General features: G+C 37.3%; 1 long non-coding RNA gene across 1 annotated transcript; it reads right to left on the reverse strand.

Moving 5' to 3' along the window:
- Positions 1-416: 416 nt before the first annotated feature.
- On the reverse strand, positions 417-8614 carry LOC141562217 (uncharacterized). The gene is made up of 2 exons (XR_012488182.1): positions 5114-8614; positions 417-1566 (listed from the first exon to the last, which is right to left on the reverse strand). It is a non-coding gene; the product is annotated as an uncharacterized LOC141562217 (long non-coding RNA).
- Positions 8615-27457: the final 18843 nt, after the last annotated feature.

Consider the following 27457-nt stretch of genomic DNA (forward strand, 5'->3'; position numbering starts at 1 on the left):
GTTCCCTGGACTGGAGGCCACTCCACCATGAATCCTTACTTTGCTCCTCTGCTCAGTTGGCTCTCACCCCCCATGCCATATTGAGACAGACCTTTCCTGAAGTTCTTCCAAAATACCTTCTGCTGGTAATTTGAAATATTTTCAGGTTGTGTCACTGCAAAAATCTGTTTATAGCCTTGATCTAATGTTGATCTGAGGGAAAACAGGAAGAGCTCAAACAAAGACCAGTCTATTCTCAGCCAACTTGGCTCAATGGACCCCTCTTTCCCAAATATTTTCTTTAAAGGGTCACATCCAGCTCTAACATAAGGTTTTTTAGATCTGATGCCACCATGAGCCTCATCCTTGACCTGGAAGTTCCTAGAAACCTACCCACTATAAGAACCCAACCATATATGATTGGACTACAAAAGATGTTCACAATTGGTTGCAGTCTTTTAACATGAATTATCCACTGGACTTGTCTCTTATTGATGGCTGGCAACTGCTTCACCAGATAGACAGTAATGGAGGGAAGAAAGGCTCCTTTATAGAGGTTTCTTGGGCTGTATCATTAAAGTACTAGAGCTTTTAAAATTTTTCTCAAAGTGGTCAGTGGAAAATATGAAGTACAAGCACTATGAAGCAGTGGAGTCTTCATCCTCCTACTTTCCTTAACCTTTCAACTTCCTCCCACCTCAAGTCACTTCAAAGGGCATGAGACTTTTCCAGCAAGGCAATCACAGAAAATCCCCAAATTTCCTTTCTTTTGATATAATCAAAATGTTGAGGTGTATTTTTTTCTGTGCTCTTTACAATGAGAGATCATTGTCCCAATGATGGGACATAGTGGCTCATGGTGCAATCATTTTTGCCCCAGTATGAGAAATCAGAAAACAAAACAAAACAAAACAAAAATGTCATCAGGTTTTTCAGCGTAGACTTCAACCAGCAATTTCCAGTGCTTCAGTGAAGATACTGTGGGCAAATATTTGCAGAGCTGTACTTCCTTATACTTGAGAGCCTCTAGAGATCCAGGCAGTCCTCAAACTATGATATCCATTGATAACACTAATTAGAATCAAATGTTACCATTTCAGATTAAAAATTGAAAATGCTTTTAGGTTTTTTCAGAAGCAATAGCCATTAGATTCCTTCCCTTAGAAAACATAGTTCATGGATAATAAATGCATTCACAAGCTCAAATTATTCTATAAAAGCCCTCAATTTCTTCTTGTCATGTGGAGTTATTGATTTATCTATGTAGAGAATGGAAGAATTATGAAACATATTTTCCCTTCTTCAGATCTAGAAACAGCGAATCTTCTGCCTGTCCTGGCTAGTGAAAATTGGAGCCCAGTGCCATTGCTGTGAGAAGAATCAAGGGAGGAACTCTATCCTTGCAAAGATCAGCTGGGAAACCACTCTGAGAATTTTGTCATCATGTAAAATTTGGAACATTTGAGATAGATGTCTGCAGTATAGGCTAGGAGGATTGTTTTTCCTGTGATTTCCAAAGCTGCCCTGGATTTCTTCATCATATGGTTTTCTCAAGAGTTTAAAGCCTCAAAAATAATAGAGGCAATTCTGGAAAAAGAAAATAAAGAGAGTATCAAGATTAGAGGAATTTGTGGAAAAGCTATATATTGAAGCATTCCCTCCAGTTGTTTTTTTTTTTTTTTTTTTTATTTAAATTACAGAAGCTGTTCTTCCACTTTGGCTATTTTGAGGGTCATTGAATTCCCTCTATTTCATCTGCTGCCAATTCTATGGATTCAGATTATTCATTAGTTCCTTTAACTAACTACATTTACCTGGTAGGAATGCTATGGTTCAAAAGCCTCTCCCATAAAGAGGAGAGGCTCTCAGTTTGCTTTGGGTGCATATGAGTGCTCATTCCGATTCCTTTTATTCTTTAACTGCAGTCTTTAGTTGAGGTTCTCTTTCAGGTCCACTCTCCAAATTCTTTGATTAGTAAAACTCTCCAGCAGATAAATGTACAATTCTCCTGCATTAGCATAAGTGAGGAAACTGAATAAATCTTTAAAGTCAGTGAGGGGGAGGGGTGGAGGGGACAATTTTATTCAAGAAAACTAAATAGATGTCATTGCTTATGTTATGAAGCTGAGATATAGGAACAGTGAAGCAATATTCATCACTATGGGCAGGCTACGCTGAGAACTTCAATTCATTTTTCAAAACTATATGGATAATTTTTTTCATTTGATTTGAAGGTATAACTGATCATTTGGATTCGCTAGTTTGGTTTTCTTTAAAAGTCAGATCAGTCAAAGTTAACTATTGCAAAGCTAATCATGAGTTAAAATGAAATACAGATGAAATCTACAACGCTGCATGTATGATTATGTGTATGAAAGCCAAAAGTGGTATCTTTCATGAATTTTTATGATTTTAGGATACAACAATGTATCTAGTGTCACAAAGTAGGCAGCTGGTTCAAGGGGTGCTTTGGGACTTAAGTGACAAAGCTAATATTGAGAGAATTTTACAAGAAGCTATTGATGTAATGGGGAGATGCGAAGAACTTATTGACTGAGAGAAGGAGATAGTTCATACCTGCTATCTGTTCTGGAAGTTACTTTAAGAGAAGTCCATATTATTTAAAAATCCCTAGTGAACAAAATTTCTGGAGTATGCCTGAAAGGGGATCACTGGGAAGACTTCTTTTTATTTTCAATTTTGTTTCCATCTCATATACAGATATAAGTATTTTGCAAAATTTGTTTGAATTGCAATTGTATTAGGACATCTGTTGTTAAGGTATACGTTTCCTTGGAGAAAAATACAATGCAATCAATATATCAAACAATTTTATAAAGCAAAATAGAAACATGGAGGGAGCTGCCCCATTTTGTACAGTCCAAATTGTCTTAGACAAGTTACTGCTCTTAAATTCTATTTCTTTCCCCTTTACTTATTTTTGGGTTACTAATGGAGATTTAAAAAAATCATTGCTCATAAGGATCCTAACTGCACAATCTTACAAATGCACCCCCCTTTTTAAGGTCATCCTTTCATAATTTCCTTTTGTTTAAAATATTGATTAAAAAAGCCAAAGGGAACACCTGGTTTTTTGTTTGAGGAAGGACCCTTTGGTAAAAGACTGTAATTTAATGCAAATCATCTTTTTAGCTCCCTTTTTTGTTTTGTTTTTGAAAAAATTCATTAGGACATTTTAAATTGTATCTTATCCAAACATCCCTTTATGGGTTCAAAATAAGACCTCTGTTCTGAGCCTTGCACAGTTCTGATTTATTTCCTAAATGCCAAAATCATCTCTTGGAATACAATTCAGAACCAAATCAAACATGTATAAGCACTGACTATGAACTTGATGCAAGGATACTGCTTCTTTAAAAAAATAAACAAATAAACAAACAAACAAATAAATAAATAAATAAAAAAAAAATTAAAAAATAAATAAATAAATAAAAATATTTGATTCTCCTTTAAAACCAGGCCATGTCTTAGCCCAGTCCATGGTCTGTCCTACATTTAACAATTTTGAATTAAAAGTGTTCTTTTTGAAGAAAAGGCCAGGAAAAAATTTTGTATGCTACAAATTTTAGATTTCTGTAACAGGGCTCTCCCATTTGCTAGGCCATATATAAGCTTGCCCCAGTTTGGGACTCTTACAGAAGTCCTCTATTTGAGGCCAGATGAATTTTCATTTTTTTCAGCACCTTGATGTATTTTGAAAGCTCTTCACAGTAGGTCAATATGTCAAACACTGAACAAAGATTCCAGTTTCTTTAAGAAGGTTTTTGGTACATTTTCCTGACTAAAAAAACTCCCCCCCCACTTCTGTCTGTCCGCATATGTGTCCCTAAGTAAGGTACTGCTCCCAGGCAGTTCCTGACCTTGGAGCAACTAATAAAGAAGGAATGTCTCTAGAAAATCAGACTTATCTCCTCTATAAAAGCCAGTAACCACTAAGGGGTGAGGCAGGCAAAGGGCAGTCCATGTCTTCTGCCCTCCCAAATCTGGGCCCTTCCCTGTGTGCCTTCATCACGCCTAAGTCCTCCTGATTCTGGCACCCCCTTACTGATGAGCATCCCCCTCCTTCCCCAACGTTAACTCACTCCTAGCCAAGGAGGGATTCCTATCAAGCATCTGTTCCAGAAGCTCACATTCCATGTGGCCGTTTGCCATTCCGTGATCGTTCCATTACAATAGTCAGCAGTTAGATTAGAGCTGCCTGATGTTCAACCAGTCCTTTCCCGCGGTCACACTGAAATCTCAATGACTTCAGCTTGTTCCCCCAAAATAACCAGCCTGCTGCGACCTCACATCACATGTTCACTGCACTACTGGTTTTGCCTATAAACGACTAATACTTCAATTTCTTTCTGTCAAAATAGCCTATGCCTCTCTGTCATAAATCCCCCTTTACAATTCAAGCCAGGACTTCAAGTCAAATTCAATTGAGAGCAGCTGCCATCAAGTCCAAACATTCCAGTGAGGGCTTTCAAACTGCCTTCTCAGAGCGCCGCCATCCCTCTCCTCGCCACAGGACAGTGGTGGGCAGGGGAGCACACAAACCCAAAGGCTGCCCGCCCGCTCTCATCAGGCAGCTGCTCTATCCAGATGAAAGCCTAATTCGCTAGCTCTGTTTGGAAACAGATCCCAGCTCAGTCCTCTCAAATGTCCAAAGCCCTAAACATTGAGACATCACCAGCCCGATGGGCTCCCCTCACAACTGGACTCCAAGGAAGGGTTTCACTTGAAAGGCGGTTATCAGAAGGACTGAAGGCACCTGGACCTCAGTGGCTGGGAGTTGCGGCACAGCCCTTGGCAGGCTCAGTAAACTGGGCTCGGGCACTAGTTCTGATCAGTTTGGGATTTCAGAAATAAATTGGAGCTCGCTAAGCTGGAACTGCAGTTGTCATTACTTGGGAAAGGCCCTTTCTTCCCCCCACTTTGGACAGTCTGCCACACAGTTGCAGACGAAAGGTAAGAGTGCCCTTTTCCTTGAGAGCAGTCTTCATCTGGGGACCCTGACCCTTGTTCTTTTGCCTATTAAGTTGCTGTGGTTGCTTCTTCCTATCATTTCCAGCCTGGGAAAGTGGACTGTCAGTTTCTCTCCAGCAGCCACCTCCAGCTTCTATGTTACCTTTCAGGCTGCTGTGCAGACAATCCCGCCACTTGTCTTCTCCCCTGCTGCCAGGCCCAGGAAGGGAAGTGTCCTTTTCTGCCAGATCTGTTCCTTCGCGTCTGACTATGGACCTTCTCCCGGGCTGATCTGCTGAGTTCAGCCTCCCAGTCTCCTCGGCTCCAGCTTGCGGGACAAGTCCCAGAGGCTCGGAGTTGCCCGAGATGTGGGTGGCCCCTCCTCCAGAAACGGAGAGTGGCGGCGAGCGAGACCAGGGGGCCCCGAACTAGATCCCAGACCACGAAAGTGGCTGCTCCAACCGTTCCCAGAAGCTTCCTCGCGCTCCTCCTTCCCCCACCCGGAACAAGGGCTGGGCAGCCTCTTGATGAGCATGAATCGGTCCTGGTTCGAGCCAACTCGGAGCTCAGAGAAGGACATCTGGGAACCGTCCCCCAGATTGAACCCTTTTTGGAAACAAGAAGCTGAGAAGTATTCACCAGTCCATGGACTTTACCTACTGACTGACTCAGTGAAGGAGCTGCTCCAAGAGAGACCCGCGTGACTCTTCCCACTTGATTCAAGTTTTGTATGGGAAGTCTTTATACAGCACTTCAGTGACAGGGATGTGACCTTGCATAGTGGAAGAAGCTGATGGAAAAACTCAAGTCACTCCTGAAATCTCAATCATCTGGTCATCTGGTGTGGACATTCTTGCCAAGGAATTTTGGTTATTCGGTAAATACAGAAGCAATTTAGAGGCGATTTCTTCATATCTCAAAGGAGCAAGAAGGGGGAAAAGCCTCCCAAATGTGGGTGGTATTGTCCGAAGACTGCTGCAAAGAGGGGTATTGAAAAGAGCAGAGAAGGACGAAGAAATGGATCATTTCTCAACATCTCAGATAGACGAAGGTTTTGTGGATGCAGGAGATCTAGTCGGGAACCTGATTAACTTTGATAGCATTATAGCACAGTAGAGAACTATTGCTTCAGAGGGTAAGATTTTGGAGCAGAGATCTCAATGCTTACAACAAACAGGTCTACAACAGAGACAAAATGTTTTCCAAAGTACTTTGTCATGTCAAAGCCTACACGCTCAAAAGAAGTCTGCTGAATGAAGTGGAACTCTGACCACTATCCCCCTTCTGGGAAAAGCGAGAACCCTGGAACCAGACAACAGCGAAGGTGGAATCTAGAAATGGATCATCAACTACTGCAAATACAGAATAGTCTCAGAGTCCTTCAACCTGTATCTTCCTCCCTTCTGCTTCAAGTTGTGGTACACCAAAACCTCTCTCTGAAGGGTTTAAACTATTGCCTCCTCAATATTTTCCAAGGATGATGCTGCTGCTGCTGCCTTCATTGTTTATTTTTAATTATCATATTTTATCATGAAAGCTTTTTATTTTCAAATTTTCAAAACATATTTTCAACATTCACTCTTGGAAAATGTTGTTTTCAATGTTTAACTTCCTTTCCCCTTACACCCTCTTCTGGATAGCAAGTAATTCAATATATATATATATATATATATATATATATTTGTAGTTCTTCTATACCTATTTCCACAATTATCATGTTGCACAAGAAAAATCATATCAAAAAGGAAAAAAATTAGCAAAAATAGAAAATTCAAACAACGACAAAAGTGAAAATACTGTTGTGATCCACACTAAATCCCTACAGTCTTCTCTCTGTGTGAAGATGGCTTTATTCATTACAAGACCATTGAAACTGGCCTGAATCATCCCACTTTTGATAAGAGCCATGTCTACTAGACTTACTCCTCCTATAATGTTGCCGTTTCTGTGTACAATGTCCTCTTGGTTCTATTCACTGCTCTCAGTGAATAGATTGTCTAAGTCTCTCTGGCTACCTGTGCAATCATTCTGCTGCTCTTTTCTTATAGAACACACATATTCCATAACATTCCTGTAGTATAACTTATTCAGGCATTCTCTACCTGATGGGAATCTACTCAGTTTCCAGTTCCTTGCCAGTACAAAAAGGGCTGCCACAAATATTTTTGCACATATGGGTCCCTTTCCAACCTTTATGATCTCTTTAGGATACAAGCCCAGTAGAAACATGCTGGATCAAAGGACAAACACCGTTTGATAGCCCTTTGGGAATAGTTCCAAATTGCTCTCCAGAATGGTTGGAACAGTTCACAGCTGCACCAACAATATATTGGAGTCCCCATTTTCCCCACATCCCCCTGCAACATTCATCATTATCTTTTGCTGTCATCTTAGCCAACCTGAGAGATGTGTAGTGGTACCTCTGAGTTATCTGAATTTGTAGTTCTCTCATCAATAGTGACTAGTATTTCTTCATCTTTAATTTCTTTTAATTTCTTCATCTGAAAATTGTCTGCTCGTATCCTGTGACCAAACAAAATTGCACACCATCACCATTACTCTTCAGTTTTGTATTGCAAATGTTAGCTTTAACAATAAGAGAATAAATTAAAAGAAAAGAATTAGAATATGCAATTAGGAAAACAAACTATACCTCTTTATAGATGAAATGATGGTATACTTAAGAGAATCCTAGAGAATCAACTAAAACTCTACTAATACAATTCACAACTTTAGCAAAGTTGCAGGATAGAAAATAAATCCACATGAATCTTCATCATTTTTAAATGTTACCCACAAAGCCCAACAGCAAGCAATGCAAAAAGAAATTCAAATTTAAATAACTGCAGATCATACAAAATATTTGGGAGTCTCCTGGCCAAGGCAAAGTCAGGAACTATGTGAACACAATGTTTATCAAATTTTTTATTGGGAAGAAAGTAACTTTAGGAAATACACGTATGACATTTCTGAGTAACCTTTGCTCTAAACAAACTTTTGAACACTTAGTTGACTCACTTTTGGATCAATGGAAAAAGCATAACTTTGGAAATCTCTGAATGCCTTAGTTTTCAGCACTATCATTCTTTGTTGAATTTACTTCTTATTAAAATGTATAATTGTAAGACTTTTTTGAGAGTGGTAAAATGGGAGTATCATTTGTATGCTGTTAGTTAGTGGACATGCATATTGTCTATTTTTTTTATCAACTTAGTAACTTCATGCTTTTTTGCATGTACGATAACCAATCTGCTACCTTGGGAGAAAAATGTAAGATACTATATTTATAGACATTGTTACAACTTTATAATGTATTTTCTTCCCAGTTTTATGTACGTTACATAACATTCAAAAAGGATATTTTTTTTTCCTGATTGACAAAAGGAAACAAAATGCAAAATCTATGATTTTGATAACTTATTAGCCAATTGTTTTGCAGTGCTTGATTATGTTGAGAGTATCCTCTGTTTTGAGCTTTTTGTTAGCTACTGAATGACTACTTTAGACACTTTTGTGTTTTTCATAGCTTGCATTTTAATTTTTTCTTGTCATTTCTATTAACTGTTAGCCTTATTTTAATAAAAGTTGTAATACCAGCCTACTAAATCTGAACTCTATAATTTCTTGACCTATGCACATTTAATTTAATTCAATCAATGAAGACAGAAAGGGAAAAGACATGCACTGTTTTCTCATGATCAAAGAATGACTTGAGCCTACAGGCAACTCCCCATAAGAATTGTGATCAAGATCTAGTAGTGGTATTGCTGGATCAAAGGAATGCACAGTTTTATTACCATTTGGTCATAGTTTCAAGTTTGTCTCCAGAACAACTGGATCAGTACAGAACTCCACCAAAGATGTGTGAGTGTTCCAATTTTTCCATATCCTCATGAATATTTTTTTTTATTTTTTGCCATGATATCCAAACTAATAAATGTCAAGTACCTCAGAGTTGTTTTATTTTGCATTTCCCAAATCAAAAGTAATTTAGAACATTTTTTATATAGCTACAGACCTTTCTCTTTCCGTTGGCCCCTGCAAAGAATCCAAAAATAAATGTACACTGTATGTGTGTACATCTATGTGTGTACATTAAAATAATTATGGTGAAATCTTCATCCACAGCTCCCTTCTGGACACTGGCTTTGGGAGACTGGACTCTCTTTCCTTTCTGCACTCAAATTTTCAGAGTCTGAGATAAGTTTCTTCTAGATTGATGAGTCTGCCTTGATTGGCTCTAAATTCGTTTTCACTAAGTATGGTCCCCAATTGGACAAAAGGCTACTTTTTGGTTTTGTGATTAATTTATATTTTCAACCTGTAAAACATTCAAATTCTGTTTTTGTAAAACTTATGTAGCCATTATATTACTTTTATCAACAGAGATTTTTGGGTTTTTTTTTTTGTTTGTTTGTTTGTTTGTTTTGTTTTGTTTTCATCCACCTTACTTTCATTTTGTCAAAACCAGGGAGATTCAATATTGAAACTGCTAATTCTTTATTTTCAGCCAGCTAGTCATGAAAACTTCCTACTGGTGAGAAAGAGATTTTTGTTGTCTTTCAATTCTTTTCAAAACAAGTAATAAATCATCTTGGTCATCAATAAAGAAATTATTCCCTTGATGGGTAGGACTTAAAGGGAGCTATTCCTCTTTCTGATGCTTTGATACCACCTTGAGAGAGCAATAATTTGGGGTAGAACTGACTGCCTTAAGGAGAGAGATTCCCCAGTCCAAAAGTAAGCGGTTAGTGCAATGTGATCATCCTAAGAGCAGTCCTACCCTCTTCTGATAAGAGGAAGCTCATTTAAGTTTTACAGAGATGAAGAGAGGAAAATATTATTTTCACTATATTTTGTTTATGATTGTTAGTTATTGATAATTAGGGTTAAATTTTCACGAAGTTTTGAAGGAGGGTAGGTATAGGTTCTAGTTGACCAGTCTTTGGAGATTAAGGACCAAAGTTAAGAATTAGAAATATTTGAGAATTTGTCTAAATAAATCCCTGAATATTCTATTTTTAGTAGCAGAAAAGACACTTGTGTAGGGGATTTTCAGGCAGATGAAAAATTGTCTCCCTTGCTTCATATTTGAAGCACCTTCAGTTGAGATTTTCTTAGAGGAAATGGCTTCAGGAATTCTTCAGTTCTCTCAATGGAAGCCTCTCCAAAGCAGAGCTGCTCCTGCTTAGGTCCACCTGCAGGAGAGATGAAGTCAGGCATAAGGGGATGTATGCATCCTAAAGGATCCTAAGTAGCATATGAGTGGATTCTGTTGGCGATGAATAAAGAAAGAGTTATTAGGCTATGTCAAATTTGTTTTGAGAACACCAAAGGTTTAGAGGATTGTGTTGGTCAAAGCATGGAACTTCAAATTACTTAAAAGCTATCTCTTCCAAAATGAGTTTAGAGTAACTGAACTATTGAAATGGACAAAAGACTGGCCTCCTCATCCCTGGGTCAGCGGGCCTCAGGCTTATAGGAAAATGTTGCTTAAACTAAATTAAGGGAAGTGTTATGCTCAGACTGGGCCCCATCCCCCGGTTCATGAGACCCTAGACTCTCTGAGAAGTGTGTGTCTAACAAAATCACAACATTGCAAACCATGCAGACACTCTCATCCTCTTGTCATGGCACTTCCCCATTGTAAACGAGAAACTATGTAACTGCAAAGGTGTACCCAGACGGGGCAAACAGGTTTAAACTGATATCTCACTAAAGGTTCAGGGCTGATCTCTACTAGCCTGTCTAGTGGGGGTCAGTAGCAGGCCAGCTGATAAATAATGCTTTAAATTTAATAATCTGGTCAGAGCTATCTATCTTATGTCTCTCCATTTCACTATTGATATTGCTATATTCTTCATCTTTCTCAGTTTTTTTCTTGTGATTATACTTTGAAAAAGAGGTTAGAGAAAAATGGATCTTTCACCAGTTCTTGTATCTAAAAGGGACTAAATACAAAGGGCACTTAAAATGAGGGAAACCAATTGGCAAATTAGACTGAGGCAATTTTGTATTGTTACTAAATTATATGTTTAGAAGATTCACAATTTATTAAAATAATTAGGAAACAGACGGATTACCCTAGTCTGACTTGTTATAAGTTCTACACTTCATAGAGGATTCAGGCAAGACCTTGATCACATTTTTCTAGAGAAAGACTTCAGAAAAGTTTTAATTTAATTTAATGTTGTGCTTTGTTAGCTTCTCTGAGTGTCTGTTTTTTAAGTGATGAAGCCAAGTTTGGCAATAGTGGGGTCTTTATTTCAGATAGAAAAACACCTTATGCAATCAGGAAAATATTTGAGAATGGGAGAGTGTTTTGTCCATATCATTTGGACTTTGTGCTAAACCATATCTAAAAAGAATTTTACATAAGGCTTTTCATTTGGCATGATGAACCAAAAGAACCAGGCCTTTAAAAAAAACAAACTTTCAAAACAGGCTTAAAAAGGATTAAATTTCTCTCTTTTCTGTGTTTTCAACACTTACCTTGATGAAAATTGATGAGAGGAAAGATAGATACAGAAATTGTTTGAAAACTAAGATTCTGGGGCAGAGCCAACAATTATGTGGAGAGGACACATAATTCATTCTAAGCTTCTCTTCTACCCTCTCTACTGATTACCAAATTCAGCCTCTGAAATAGTGCTTGACTGGTAGAATTCACGAATATTGGGAGTACAACAAATGATCAGCAGAAGATAATCTGGAAGATCACCAGAAAAGTTTTTTTTTTTTTTTCCTGATTCTGGTGGGAGAAGGCCAGCTCAGGCAGGGAGGCAGAGCACAGAGTCTAGCACACTGAGTGGACTGGGACAGGGGCAGTCTCCCCTGGTGGAGAATTTGCAGGGAGGACTCTACTTATGTTTGCAAAGCACTAAATCAGCAGAGAAGTCACACAAGCTAAAGGTAGAGTGTACCCTCAAAATGCCAGAATTTAATAGGACCTGGCCACACCCACCCAGCACTGGGAGTAACTCAGCACAACCACAGTGCAGCTGGGCAGCTGCAGTCCACAGTGCAGGATTGTTGCCTGGGACAGTCACACTTCTGCACAGGGGGGAAAGGGCTCTTCCTGGGGCAGTGACACTTCTGCTGGGGGGCTCTGCCCAGGGCAGTCACACTTCCGCACTCTGCCACTCTTTGCAACCCATTTGTAGGACAGCTACTGTCCATCTATCTATTCTTGTTCTATAAAGGTAGCTGGTAACATCCTTGTTCTGAAGGCAGACCCTAAGGGCTTTTAAAAAATGAGTAAAAAAGGCAATCTATAGTTACATTCTATACAGAAAAAGACCAGATTTCCAATCCTGAGGAGATTAATAGCAAAAAGTCTCCAGACAAAACCAAAAGGGGAATACAGCTTAGTCCCATTTATCAAAAGATCTTAACAGAGAGCTAGAAGAAAAATGGGGAAAGGAAAGAAAAGCTCTGCAAGAGAATATGGAAAAGGCATATAACTCATTAAAATAAAAATTTGATAAATTGGAAAAAGAAAACAACTTCCTGAAATGTGAATTGGAAAAGCCAAAGAACTCCCAGGGAAACAGAATTTGTGAATGAGAAAAGATAAAGAACTCCCAGGAAAGTAGGATTTGTGAATTGGAAAGCCTAGACAAGATGACAGAGAAGCAAGACGGAACATTCTAAACTCTCTAATTCCCTTTCTACCAACTATTTAATTCAGCCTCAAACATAGCACTTGAGGGGTACCCACGAAGATTGGAAATGCAAAAAACTTACCAGAGGAAGAGATTCTGGAATAACACTAGGAGAGGTTTGACCTGAGGTGGTGGGAGTAGACCAGTGCAGAGCAGGGATAGAAATGGGAGTGGCACGGCCTCTGTGGTTGGAAGGTTTACATAGAGCTCACTGCTATAGCTTGACTGCTTTGCTTCAGTGGCAGAGTAGTGGACCTGCAGAGAAATTGGAGTCTGGTGTAGAGGGTACTCTGAGGGACGCCAAAGCCTGAGAGGATCTGGCTGTGTCCACCCAGGCCCAAAAGTGCCCTGGCGTAGACCATAACACAGCTTGTTGCAGCATTCTGCAGCAAGGGGCTTGTGGTGGGGGGCAGTCACACACATCAGGGGCACAGCTCAAGGCAGCCTCTCATCTGTACAGTGAGGGGCTCAGCCAGAGGTAGTGGAATTTCCCCAGCTCGACTGTGCTCCCGAGGCAGAGATACTTCCGGTGCAGTGAGGGACAGGATGACTGCGAATACTCAAAGTGGGCATTTGTGGGAGGGGTAGTGATACCTTTACTCCTTAACCTCCAGCCCTAAGGTCACTAATCCTCACAGTGGGGCTCCTCAAAGGGCATTTACATAGCCCAGCCCGTTATAACCAGGCATACTCGCTTCTGAATGGAGCTCTTCCCAGAGCCCTAATTTAGCTTAGCCATTCCTTGCAGCCCATTGAGAGGACAGTTACTGTCCATATATTCATCCTTGCTCTGCAGAGAAAGCTGGTAATCTCCTTGCCCTGAGGGCAGACCTGAAGCCTTTTTAAAAAATGAGCAAAAAAATGAAGAAAATGATTGACAGCTTCTATGCAGAAAAAGAGCGGGCTTCCAACCCTGAGGAGACTAATAGCAGACAGCCTCCAGACAAGAAATCATCAAAGACAACTGCCCACAGGTAATAGAACCAGAAGGTAAAATAGACATTGAAAGAATTCATGGAATACCTTCTGAAAAAGACCCTAAAAAAAACAATCACAAAAAAAAAAAAAAAAAAAAAAAAACAACAACAACAATAACAAAAAACTCCACAGAATATTTTGGCCATATTTCAGAACTATCAAACTAAGGGAAAATATTATAAGCAGCCAGAAAAAAAAAAAAAAAAAAAAACAAAAAAAAAAAAAAACAAAAAAAAACAATTCAAATACCAAGATGTCACAATATGGGCCACTCAAGATCTGATTGCCTCTACATTAAAGGATCAAAGGGCCTGGGATCTGATATTCTGAAAGGCAAAAGAACTTGGAATGCAGCCAAGAATAAACTACCCAGCTAAGTTGAGCATATTCTTTCATGGAAGAAGATGGACATGTAATGAAACATATGAATTCCATATGTTTCTAAGAAAAAAAAAACCAGATTGAAACACCAAATTTGATCTCCAATCATAGGACTCAAGAGGAACAGAAAAAGGTAAAAGGGACTCTTGAGAACTGTATTTTTATTGTGGATATACATTAAGACAACATGTATAATTTGATTTTAAGGATATGACAGAAAAAGGGGGGGAAGGAGAAATTGAAAGGGGATAGTGTCATAAAAAAGGGAAAGGGGAGATAAAAAGAGGGAAACTACATCCCACAAAGAGGCAAAGAAAACCTATCATATCTCAGGGAAGTTAGAAAGAGGGAGGAATATTGTGTGAACCTTACTCCCATCAGAATTGCCCCAAAGAGAAAAATATTGAAATATTAATTTTACAGAAAATTCTTTCTCATCTCATTAAAAAGGGGGAGAGGAAAAGGGAAAAGCAAAAGAGCAATAAAGAAAGGGATGAAGAAAGGGAAAGGGATTTAAAAGGAGGAGGGAAGCATACTAAAGAAGGAGGGCTGTGTGACAAAAGGGGGACTCAGAAATTTAATAGTGGGGAAAAGGTTCCGGGGGGGTAAGGGGAAAAAAGCATAATCAGGGGATTATGATGGCAGGAAATACAGAATTAGTAATATTAACTGTAAAGGTGAATGGGATGAACTCTCCCATTAAGCGGAGATGGATAGCAGATGGGATCAGTAGTCAGAACCCTACAATATATTGTTTACAGGAAACACATTTAAAGCAGGGAGATACATACAGAGTAAAGTTAAAAGGCTGGAGCAGAATCTATTGTGTTTCAAGTGAAGTAAAAAAAGCAGATGTAGCCATTCTTATCTCTCATCAAGCAAAAGCAAAATTTGATCTAATTAAAAAGAGATAAGGAAGGAAATTATATCTTACTAAAGGGTAGCATAGACAATGAAGCATATATATGCACCAAGTGGTATAGCATCTAACTTCCTAAAGGAGAAGTTAAGAAATGTGCAAGAAGAAATAGATAACAAAACTATAGTAGTGGGAGATCTCAACCTTGCACTCTCAGAATTAGATAAATCAAACCACAGAACAAATAAAAAAGAAAGAGGTAAGTTGAATATTAGGAAAATTGGATATGATAGAACTTTGGAGAAAACTGAATGGTGACTGAAAGGAGTACACTTTCTTCTCAGCAGTTCATGGAACCTATACAAAAATTGACCATATATTAGGACATAAAGATCTCAAAATTAAATGCAGGAAGGCAGAAATAGTAAAGGCTTTCTTCTTAGATCACGATGCAATAAAAACTACATTCAACAAAAAAGGGGTAAATACATCAAAAAGCAATTGGAAATGAAATGATCTCATCTTAAAGAATGATTGGGTGAAACAGCAAATTATAGACACAACTAATCATTTCACTGAAGATAATGACAATGATGAGACATCATATCAAAATTTGTGGGATGCAGCTAAAGCCGTAATAAGGGGGAATTTTATATCTTTGGATGCTTACTTGAAGAAAATAAAGAAAGTGAAGATCAATAAATTGGTATTGCAATTTAAAAAGCTAGAAAAAGACCAAATTAAAACCCCCCAATCAAATACTAAAGTTCAAATTCTAAAATTAAAAGGAGAACTTAATGATATTGAAAGTAAAAATATTATTTAACTAATAAATAAAACTAAGAGTTTGTTTTATGAAAAATACCCATAAAATAGATAAACTTTTGGTAAATCTGATTAGAAAAAGGAGAAAGGAAAATCAAATACTTAGTCTTAAAAATGAAAACGGGGAACTGTCCACTAATGAGGAGGAAATTAGTGAAATAATAATGAGTTACTTTGCCGCACTTTATGACAATAAATTTGATAACCTAAGAAAAATGGAAGACGACCTCCAAAAATATAGGCTTCCCAGATTAACAGAAGAGGTAGTAAATTGCTTAAATAATCCCATTTCAGAAAAACAAATAGAGCAAGCTATTAATGAACTCCCTAAGAAAAAATCTCCAGGACCAGATGGATTCACAAGTGAATTCTGCCAAACATTCAAAGAACAAGTAGCTCCAATGTTATGTAAAATATTTCAAAAAATAGGGAGTGAAGGAGTCCTAACAAATTCCTTTCATGACACAGAAATGGTACTGATACCCAAACCAGTTAGGATGAAAATGGAGAAAGAAAACTATAGCCCAATCTCCATAATAAATATTGATGCTAAAATCTTAAATAATGTATTAGCAAAAAGACTACAGAAAATCATCCCCAGGATAATACATAATGATCAAGTAGGATTTATATCAGGAATGCAGGGCTGATTCAATATTAGGAAAACTATCAGTATAATTCCCCATATTAATAATCAAATTAACAAAAATCATATGATCATCTCAATAGAATGCAGAAAAAGCATTTGATAAAATCCAATATCGATTTCTGTTAAAAAACACTTGAGAGTGTAGGAATAAATGGACTTTTCCTTAAAGTAACGAGTAGCATCTATTGAAAACCATCAATAAGTATCATATGTAATGGGGTAAGATTGCAACCATTCCCATTAAGATCAGGGGTGAAACAAGGTTGTCCATGATCACCATTACTATTCAATATTGTATTAGAAGTGCTAGTTTTGGCAATAGGAGTGGAGAACCATATTAAAGGAATTAGAGTAGGTAGTGAGGACAACAAATTATCACTCTTTGCTGACAATGTGATGGCATATGTAGAGAACAATAAAGATTCAACTAAAGAGCTATTAGAAATAACCGAGGCGGAGCCAAGATGGCAGAGAAGATACACGCCACTGTGTAAGCTCCTTTCTTCCCTCACAACCAACTAGATTTAATCAGCCTCAGAAATAACGTTGGACTGATAGAATCCACAAGGACTGGAAGCACGACTTACCAGCTGAAGATAATCTGGAGTTTCATCAGGAAAGGTCAGCTCCCAGGGGAGGAAGAAGAGAGGCCAGAAAAGATGGTGGGGTAGTGGCACACTGCGCCGGTCACGCTGGGGAGGGCTCTGGGATCAGAGAATCCACTGACATAAAAGAATCTGGCACAGGCTGTTAGCTCTTCTCTGCTTATAAAACATCAGATCAGAGGGGAAATCTAAGCCACTTTAAAATTTAAAACTAGGTTGGGTCTTCCCGGATCCCAGGGTTGACTCAGCAGATCTCTATACCAGGACATAGGCAATCCAGGCTTTTGCCTCGGGGTACTTAAGAGATTGAAGAGTGGGCGGGGCTGTAACTCATAGTCTGCTGGAGGCTGTGGAACGGAAGTCCCAGAGAAGCAGAACCTTTGAACTAGGGACCACCACGGTTTCTGGCAGACACTTCCCAGTTTGAGTGCAGGGGCTCTTCACGTCACCTGCTGCAGACATCCACGCCCCATCGGGACGCATAGGCTAGGCTTTGAGTCACCTTTGCTGTTCAGTCTCAACCTCAGGGAAGCCGCTAAAACACAGTGCCCTCAAAGCACAGCAGTGCTGGTCATCTCTGAGGCATTTCCAAGGAGGGGGTGGGGAACTCTTTCCCAGAGCTCTCTCTTAGCTCAGGCGCAGGGGCCGCTGCATCCATCCAGTCTGAGAGGAAGCTGATAAAGAAATAAATAAATAATTTCCTACCCCAGGGACAGACCCCAAAAGATTTTTTAAGTATGAGCAAGAAGCCCAAAAAAAACATAGATTCCTTCTACCCAGAGAAAGAGCGGGTATCCAACCCCGAAGAAATTAACAGCAGAGAGTCAGCAGATAACAACCTAAAGGGGAACTATTCCTGCCCCCCATCACATAACTCTCGCCATGAAGAGACTATTTAACAGTTAAGAGAGTTTGAAGAAAAATGGGGAAAGGAAAGGGAAGCTATGATAGAGAATAACAACATCCTGAAATTGGAGTTGGAAAAAATAAAGAATTCACAGGAGATGCAGGGAAACAAAATTAGTGAATTAGAAAATGTAAAAAAATCACAGGAAAATAGGATTTCGGAATTGGAGAAGATAAAAAAAGTCCCCAGAAAATAAGATTTCTGAATTGGAAAAAGAAAATAATTCTCAAAAAAAATTAGGGAAATGGAAAAAAATTCAATGGAGCAAAATAATTCATTTAAAAACAAAATTGGGCATTTACAAAAAGAACTAAAAACTGTGAAAGAAGAAAATAACTCCTTAAAAGTCAGGATGGAACAAATAGAAATAAATGATTCACAGAGAACCCAAGAATCAGTCAAACAAAACAAAAAAAAAAAAAAATGAGAAGTTGGAGAACAATGTCAAATACTTACTGGGAAAATCTATAGACCTGGAAAATAGATCTAGGAGAGATAATCTGCAGATCATTGGACTTCCCGAAAACTATGACCAAAAAAAGAGCCTAGATTCTATTTTACAGGAAATTATCCAAGAGAACTGTCCAGAGATAATAGAAACAGAGGGGAAAGTAGATGTTGAAAGAATTCATCGAACTCCTTCTGAAATAGACCCTAAAAAAAGAACACCACTGAACATAGTGGCTAAGCTGCAGAATTACCACACAAAGGAGAAAATCCTGCAAGCAGCTAGAAAAAAACAATTTAAATACCAAGGTGCCACAATAAGGGTCACACAAGATCTGGCTGCCTCCACATTAAAAGATAGAAGGGCCTAGAATCTGATATTCCGAAAGGCAAAAGACCAAGGATTGCAACCAAGAATAAACTACCCAGCTAAGTTTAGCATCTTTTCCCATGGAAAAAGATGGTCATTCAATGAAATAGAGGAATTCCACATGTTTCTAAGAAAAAAACCAGACTTAAACAAAAAATTTGATATACATCCACAAGACTGAAGAGAAACAGAAAAAGGTACACATAACCCTTGAGAACAGTAACTCTGTTGTGGGTATATAGAAAGTCCACATGGATAATTTGATTTTACTGATATAAAAGAAAAAAAAAGGAGGGGGTGTAGTAAAGGGAAGGGGGTAGTATCAGAAAAAGGGGAGGATGTGATAAAAAGAGGGAAACTACATCCCAGGAAGAGGCATAGAAAATACACCATATCTGAGGGAATTTAGAGAGGACGAGAATGATTGTGTAAACCTTACTCTCATCAGAAGAGGCTCAAAGAGTAAATAATTGTCATATTTGTTTTTCAGAGAATTCTCTCTCACCTCATTAAAAGGGGGGAGAGGAAAAGGGAAAAGGAAAAGGAGAATAAGGGAAGGGACGTGGAGGGAGGGGGGAGGGATACTAAAAAAAAAGGGAGGGCTGTGTGTCACAAGGGGGGTCTACAAATTAAATATTGGGGAAGGAGTTCAGGGGGGTCAAGGGAAAAAGCACAATCTGGGGATAATATGATGGCAGGAAATACAGAATTAGTAATTTTAACAGTAAATGTGAATGGGATGAACGCTCCAATCAAACAGAAATAGCAGAATGGATCAAAAATCAGAGCCCTACAATATGTTGTTTAGAGGAAACACTTAAAACAGGGAGATAAATATAGATTAAAGGTAAAAGGGTGGAGCAGAATCTATTATGCTTCAGGTAAAGCCAAAAAAGCAGGGGTAGCTATCCTTATCTCAGATCAAGCAAAAGCAGAAGTTGATCTAATTAAAAGAGATAAGGAAGGAAACTGTATCCTGCTGAAAGTTAGCATAAATAATGAAGCCATATCGATACTAAACATATATGCACCAAGTGGTATAACATGTAACTTTCTCAAGGAAAAGTTAAGAGAGTTGCAAGAAGAAATAGACACTAAAACTATAATAGTGGGAGATCTCAACCTTGCACTCTCAGATTTTGACAAACCAAACCACAAAACAAACAAGAAATTAAAAAAGTAAATAGAACATTAGAAAAACTAGGTATGATAGACCTTTGGAGAAAACTGAATGGCAATAGAAAGGAATATACTTTCTTCTCAGCAGTGCATGGATCCTATACAAAAATAGACCATATATTAGGACATAAAGAACTCAAAATTAAATGTGGGAAGGAGAAATAATAAATGCCTTCTTCTCAGAACACAATGCAATAAAAGCTACATTCAGTGAGAAGTTAGGGGTAAATAGACCAAAAAGTAATTGGAAACTGAATAATCTCATCTTAAAGAATAACTGGGTGAAAGAGCAAATTATAAAAACAATAATTTCACCCAAGATAATGACAATGATGGGACATCATACCAAAATCTGTGGGATGCAGCTAAAGCAGTAATAAGGGGAAATTTTATATCTTTAGAGGCTTATTTGAAGAAAATAGAGAAAGAGAAGATTAACGAATTGGGCTTGCAACTTAAAAGGCTAGAAAAAGACCAAATTAAAAACCCCCAACCAAAAATTAAGCTGGAAATACAAAGATTAAAAGGAGAAATCAATAATATTGAAAGTAAAAAAAAAAAAAAAAACTATTGAATTAATAAATAAAACCAAGAGTTGGCTTTATGAAAAAGCCAATAAAATAGATAAACCTTTGGTAAATCTGATCAGAAAAAAGAAAGAGGAAAATGAAATTGTTAGTCTTACAAATGAAAAGGGGGATCTTTCCACCAATGAAGAGGAAATTAGAGAACTAATAAGGAGTTACTTTGCCCAACTTTATGCCAATAAATTTGATAACTTAAGTGAAATGGATGACTTCCTCCAAAAATATAGGGTTCCGAGATTAACAGAGGAGGAAATAAATTGCTTAAATAGTCCCATTTCAGAAAAAAGAAATAGAACAAGCTATTAATCAATTCCCCAGGAAAAAAATTCCCTGGACCAGATGGATTTACATGTGAATTCTACCAAACATTTAAAGAACAATTAGCCCCAATGCTATATAAACTATTTGAAAAAATAGGGAATGAAGGAGTCCTACCAAACTCCTTTTATGACACAGATATGGTACTGATACCTAAACCAGGTCGATCGAAAACTGAGAAAGAAAATTATAGACCAATTTCCTTAATGAATATTGATGCTAAAATCTTAAATAAGATATTAGCAAAAAGACTTCAGAAAATCATCCCCAGGATAATACACTATAATCAAGTAGGATTCATACCAGGAATGCAGGGCTGGTTTAATATTAGGAAAACTATTAGTATAATTGACCATATTAATAATCAAATTAATAAAAACCATATGATCATCTCAATAGATGCAGAAAAAGCATTTGACAAAATCCAACATCCATTCCTACTAAAAACTCTTGAGAGTATAGGAATAAATGGATTATGCCTTAGAATAATCAGGAGCATATATTTAAAACCGTCAGTAAGCATAATATGCAATAGAAATAAACTGCAACCTTTCTCCGAAAGATCAGGAGTGAAACAAGGTTGCCCACTATCACCATTACTATTCAATGTAGTACTAGAAACGCTAGTCTCGGCAATAAGAGCTGAGAAAGAGATTCAAGGAATTAGAGTAGGAAATGAGGAAATCAAACTATCACTCTTTGCAGATGACATGATGGTATACTTAGAGAACCCCAAAGACTCTGCTAAAAAGCTATTAGAAATAATTCAGAATTTTAGCAAAGTGGCAGGATACAAAATAAATCCAAATTAATCCTCAGCATTCTTCTATATCCCCAACAAAATGCAACAGCAAGAGATACAAAGAGATATTCCATTCCAAACAAATGTTGAGAGTATAAAGTATTTGGGAATCCATCTACCAAAGAATATTCAGGAATTATAGGAGAAAAATTACAAAACACTTGCCACAAAAATAAAGTCAGATTTAAATAATTGGAAAGACATTCAGTGCTCTTGGATAGGCCGAGCGAATATAATAAAGATGACAATACTCCCCAAACTAATCTATTTATTTAGTGCTATACCAATCAGACTCCCAAGAAACTATTTTAATGACCTAGAAAAAATAACAACAAAATTCATATGGAAGAATGAAAGGTCGAGAATTGCAAGGGAATTAATGAAAAAAAAAAAGTCAGAGGAAGGTGGTCTAAGTGTACCTGATCTAAAGCTATATTATATAGCAGCAGTCACCAAAACCATTTGGTACTGGCTAAGAAATAGAACGGTAGATCAGTGGAACAGATTAGATATCAAGGACAAAAAAGGGTACATCTATAGCAATCTAATCTTTGACAAACATAAAGATACCAACATTAGGGACAAAAAATCATTATTCAGAAAAAAACTGTTGGGAAAACTGGAAATTAGTATGGCAGAAATTAGATATGGACCCACACTTAACACCATATACCAAGATAAGATCAAAATGGGTCCATGATTTAGGCATAAAGAGGGAGATAATAAAAAGATTAGAGGAACAGAGAATTGTCTACCTCTCAGACCTGTGGAGGAGGACGGAATTTATGACCAGAGGATAATTAGAGATCATTATTGATCACAAAATAGAAGATTTTGATTACATCAAACTAAAAAGTTTCTGTACAAACAATTCTAATGCAAACAAGATGAGAAGGGAAGTAACAAATTGGGAAAATATTTTTTAAAGTAAAGGTTCTGACAAAGGTCTCATTTCCAAAATATATAGAGAACTGACCCTAATTTATAGTAAACCAAACCATTCTCCAATTGATAAATGGTCAAGGGATATGAGCAGACAATTCTCAGATGAAGAAATTGAAATTATTTCCACTCATATGAAAAAGTGTTCCAAATCACTACTGATCAGAGAAATGCAAATTAAGAGAACTCTGAGATACCACTACACACCTGTCAGATTGACTAAAATGACAGGAACAAATAATAATGAATGTTGGAGAGGATGTGGGAAAACTGGGACACTGATACATTGTTGGTGGAGTTGTGAAAGAATCCAGCCATTCTGGAGAGCAATTTGGAACTATGCCCAAAAAGTTGTCAAACTCTGCATACCCTTTGACCCAGCATTGCTGTTATTGGGATTATATCCCAAAGAGATACTAAAGAGCGGAAAGAGAGTTGTATGTGCCAAAATGTTTGTGGCAGCTCTTTTTGTTGTAGCTAGAAACTGGAAGTTGAATGGATGTCCATCAATTGGAGAATGCTTGGGTAAATTGTGGTATATGAAGGTTATGGAATATTATTGCTCTGTAAGAAATGACCACCAGGAGGAATAGAGAGAGGCTTGGAGAGACTTAAATCAACTGTTGCTGAGTGAAATGGGCAGAACCAGAAGATCACTATACACTTCAACAACAATATTGTAAGAGGATGTATTCTGATGGAAGTGGAAATCTTCAACATAAAGAAGATCCAACTCACTTCCAGTTGATCGATGATGGACAGAAATAACTATACCCAGAGAAGGAACACTGGGAAGCGAATGTAAATTGTTAGCACTACTGTCTATCTACCCAGGTTACTTATACCTTCGGAAGCTAATAATTAATGTGCAACAAGAAAATTGTATTTACACACATATATTGTATCTAGGTTATATTGTAACACATGTAAAATGTATGTGATTAGCTGCCATCGGTGGGAGGGAGTGGAGGGAGGGAAGGGATAATTTGGAAAAATGAATAAAAAAAATATAAAATATATTAACAAAAAGAAAAAGAAATAACACACATCTTTAGCAAAGTTGCAGGATACAAAATAAATCCACATAAATCATCAGCATTCTTATATGTCACTAACAAAATGCAACAGTTAGAGTTACAGAGACATTCCATTTAAAGTAACTACAGATAATATAAAATATTTAGGGACCTAACTGCCAAAGGAAAATCAGAAATTATATGAGCTAAACTACAAAAAAAAACTTTCCACACAAATTAAGTCGGATCTAACCAATTGGAAAAATATTAAATGCTCTTGGATAAGGTGGGCAAATATAATAAAGATGATAATATGCCCTAAACTAATCCATTTATTTAGCCCTATACAAATCAGACTCCCCAAAACCTATTTTAATGACATAGAAAAAAATAACAACAAAGTTCATATGGAAAAACAAAAGGTCAAGAATTTCAAGGGAATTAATGAAAAAAAAAAATCAAATGAAGGTGGCCTAGCTGTACGAGATCTAAAATTATATTATGAAGCAGTGGTTACTGAAACCATTTAGTATTGTCTGAGAAACAGACTAATTGATCAGTGGAATAGTTTAGGTCCAAAGGACAAAATACTCAAGAACTCTAATAACCCATTTTTTGACAAACCCAAGAACTACAGCCTTTGGGATAAGAACTCAATGTTTGACAAAAATTGCTTGGAAAATTGGAAATTAATATAGCAGAAATTAGGCATTGACCCACACTTAACACTCTACTCCAAGGTCATGTCAAAATGGGTTCATGACCTAGCGATAATGAATGAGATTATAAATAAATTAGAGGAACATAGGATAGTTTACCTCTCAGACCTGTGGAAGAGGAATGAATTTATGTCCAAAGAAGAACTAGAGATCATTATTGATCACAAAGTAGAAACTTTGATTATATAAAACTGAAAAGATTTTGTACAAACAAAACTAATGCAGATAAAATTAGAAGGGAAACAATAAACTGGGAAAACATTTTTACAGTCAAAAGTTCCAATAAAACCTCATTTTTAAAATATATAGAGAATTGACTCTATAAGAAATCAAGCCATTCTCCAATTGATAAGTGGTCAAAGGAAATGAAGAGACAATTCTCAGATGAAGAAATTGAAACTATTTCTAGCCATATGAAAAGATGCTCCAAGTCATTATTAATCAGAGAAATGCAAATTAAGACAACTCTGAGATACCACTACATACCTGTCAGATTGGATAGAATGACAGAGAAAGATAATGGGCAATGTTGGAGGCGATTGGAAAAACATGGACACTGATAAATTGTTGGTGGAATTGTGAATATATCCAGCCATTCTGGAGAGCAATTTGGAACTAGGCTCAAAAAGTTATCAAACTGAGCATACCCTTTGACCCAGCAGTGTTACTGGGCTTATATCCCAAAGAGATCTTAAAGAAGGGAAGGGGACCTGTATTGCAAGAATGTTTGTGGCAGCCCTCTTGGTAGTGGCTAGAAACTGGAAACTACGTGGATGCCCATCAATTGGAGAATGGCTGAATAAATTGTGGTATATGAATGTCATAGAATATTAACGTTTTTTAAGAAATGACCAGCAGGATGATTTCAGAAAGGCCTGGAGAGAGTTAGAAGAACTGATGCTGAGTGAAATGAGCAGGACTAGGGATCATTATATACTTCCACAACAATACTATATGATGATCAGTTCTGATGGACATGGCTCTGTTCAACAATGAGATGAACCAAATCAATTCCATTTGTTCAATAATGAAGAGAACCAGCTAAACCCAGTGAAGGAACTCTGGGAAACGAGTGTGAACCACAACATAGCATTTCCATTCCCTCTGTTTTTGTTCACTAGCATTTTTGATTTCCTTCTCAGGTTAATTTTACCTTATTTCTAAGTCCGATTGTTTGTGTGTGTGTGTGTGTGTGTGTGTGTGTGTAGCAAAATAACTATATGAATATGTATAAATATCTTGTATTTAACTTATACTTTAACATATTTAACATGTATTGGTCTACCTGCCATCTCGGGGAGGGGAGAGAAGGAGGGAAAAAGTTGGAACAGAAGATTTTGCAAGGGTCAATGCTGAAAAATTAACCATGAATATGTCTTTTAAATAAAAGTAAAATAATAAAAAATATATTAAAAAGGTTATTAAAAAAAGAAAACTATGTTACCTGCCCCCCTCCCCAAAATGATTGGAAATGCAATTTGTAAAAAAAAAAATTTCTTTCATTTCTACATTATCCTTTGGATGACTTTATAAATAATTTGATGAACTAATAAAACACTAGTAAACTGTATAATGTTTAATGAAAAAAAAATTCACAAATCCATTTGTGTGGGACAGTAGGGACCACAAAACCAATCACAGACTCTCATAGTAAGAAAAGAGCAAAAAGGGGTTTATAAAAATCTCACAAAAAAGGGCATCTCCAAACCAACAGTGTCAGTTAAAGGAGTGCAAAGCATAAACTAGAAAATACAAGATTAAATAGAACAAAAGTGTTTTCTTATGTGGAAATCCTAGTCATGTGCTGGAGGCCAAATTTTCCTTATAAAACTTTCTTGTGGGCTATTCCATGGCTGCTACCTTCCTTTTGGTCATCCCAGCACAGCATTCTGCCTTGTGGTGTCTTTTCCCTTTCCCCATACTACATGGTATATCTCCACGCCCGCTATGCTTTCTGACACCACTTCTCCTCCCAACAGTGAACTAACACTTTTAGGGTACTATGTCCCTTTCAGGATTTACCTGCCAGCTAAGGGCAAAACCTAGCCTCATGGGGCACTCCTTCTCTACCAAGAAATTGTGAGCTCCACTAAGGAACTGACAAAAGCCCTTTCCTTGCTAACTATATGCTCTCTCACATTTAGAACAGATCCAGTGCTTTTGTTATCTGGTTAGTACTTAATTCAACCATAGCCTAGAGTCTAAAGATCCTATTCAACAACAAATTGCAGTTCTGTATCCCTGACTCTTATGTCACGCTATCTATCACCCCAGTCATTTATGTCCTCAATAATTAGAGTAGATAACCTTTCACAAAGAAAAAATATCTATCATGAAAGTCATCAATAACCAAAATGCTAAAAGACAATTATATGCATCTAGTAAGAGATGTCTAGGCCAACTATTCATTTATTTAGGATATAATGGGCGCATCATTTCAGATAGGAAACTGCAACATCTTACATCTACTAAATACTTACTCTTCTTATGGAAACTTGCTATTAGAGGAAAAAAAAGCTGAGCTGATTATAATCAAAAACTGTTCCTTCAGTCCTCAGCCTGAGGTCACATACAGGACAGGATAAAGTATTCTTAGTTAATTATATACAGTAATAATGTCTCTTTATGGCCAGACTTAGGAATAATCAGGTGCGTTGTCATTCAAAGGGACACCACTGGGAAAATGAGTCAGAAGGATCCCATTTGAAGCTGAGGGTCAAGGCTGTTCTCTCAATTTTTGCCCAGAAACAACTCTCCACCTGTAACAATTCAGAATCACATTCCTCTGACTAGCTTGTGGCATATTCCTTTTCGGATGGTGGATTACTGGTTTGATGATCCATTTGACAATCATATCTGAATTCAAAAAGCTTCAGGTGAATTTAACTCTCAAAGATCACCTATCCTAAATAAGTAATGACTATAGCTCCTTAAATTGATAATAGTACTAACCATGTTCAAGGGGACAAAGACATAGATTACTGTTTTCACAGTCTTTCTAAACATTAGAAACAGCTTGAAAATGGCACAATTCAATCAAGTAAAACTTACATCCACTATAGAGAATACCCTTATTTCACATTAAAGTAACCTATCAGAAATAAAACAAATTCACATGTATCATTGAATATCCATTTTCTTCCCTGAAAGGTAATGCACATTTTCGCTAGATAGTAATAGTAATCCAAGTTCCTTTGCCTTTCAGAACATCAGACTTCTGGCCCTTCAGTCCTTTAAGGTGGAAACTGCTAGGTCCTGG

This window comes from Sminthopsis crassicaudata, chromosome 3 (genome assembly GCF_048593235.1).
Source record: "Sminthopsis crassicaudata isolate SCR6 chromosome 3, ASM4859323v1, whole genome shotgun sequence".
In the NCBI taxonomy this organism is placed as follows: domain Eukaryota; kingdom Metazoa; phylum Chordata; class Mammalia; order Dasyuromorphia; family Dasyuridae; genus Sminthopsis; species Sminthopsis crassicaudata.